A 1,144-nucleotide genomic window follows, 5' to 3' on the forward strand; every position below is an offset into this window, starting at 1 on the left:
CCTGGGCACTTTGTAGCCCCATTTTAGGTCTTCCAATCAGTTATAGGCAGAAGACAGACTTATAAGCTTTCTATGGTGATGTTTCTGACTATTCCTTTCTCTCCCCCTCCGGTGTCTATTTTATATTATAATGTAAGGAAAATCAAGATTCAAAAGACTGCCGAGGGGGACTGAGGGCGGCGCTTCCCAGACCAGGCAGCTCAGGTAGGGCTCCGGGGAAAAGGGGCAGAATCACACATAGAAAACCTCTGTCTAGCAGACAGACAGCCTTTGAACTAACATAAGATCTTATATTTCGACATTCTGAACTCATTTTTTTAAAAGATCAAATTGCTGAGGAATTATAGGCATTTTAAGCTTTTGCCTGCCTGCATGCGGCTCCCGCTTCCGCGCCTGCACCGGCGAGTGCCTCTGCCCCCTGCAGACCTTGGAATACAGAGCTAGAGCAACCCCACTTAGAAGGCTGCATTTCCAGAGAAAAGGAAGCATAAACTAACAAAGCCGAACAAATAGACAGGGATATCGGTGCAGATATCAGGAAATTCGGGGTACCCACGGTACAGAGAGACTGAGAGAGGCATTTTTTACATCATCAGATACAGACAATACCTCCCTACAGCCACTAACCCCAGCCCTCTACTGCCCCGGCCTAGACCAGCCCTCGGCCAAGACTCCGAGGCCCAGGAACGCCCAAGGCACAGGCCCATCCACTGAGGCCAAGGACCTCCCAAGGCCCAGACACTCCCACTGAGGCCAAGGCCTACCCTGAGGCCCAACCCGGCCACAGATTGGTCACAAAGGCCCAGAACCAACCAAGGCCAAAATCGCCTACCTGCGACCGCCGAGTAGCCAGGTCGCTGAGGCCCAGGGCCCCTGAGGCCCAAGCCATCACATAGCCTAGTGCCAAGGCCCAGTGCTCTTGAGACCCAACCCACCCTAAGCCGGGTCCCTGAGGCACAGGCCCCCTGAGGCTCAACCCGCCCACTGAGGCCCAAACCGCCCAATGCCCAGCTGCTGATACCCAGGCCCCCAGAGGCCCAAACCGCCCGCAATAGGCTCAACCCACCCACCCAAGGCCCAAAAAGCCCGCTGCCGAGGCCCAGGCCCAACAGAGGCCAAAAAAGAGTTACTCTGAGTTAAGCAA

The sequence above is a fragment of the Chrysochloris asiatica genome, unplaced genomic scaffold (genome assembly GCF_000296735.1).
Source record: "Chrysochloris asiatica unplaced genomic scaffold, ChrAsi1.0 scaffold00155, whole genome shotgun sequence".
Lineage (NCBI taxonomy): Eukaryota > Metazoa > Chordata > Mammalia > Afrosoricida > Chrysochloridae > Chrysochloris > Chrysochloris asiatica.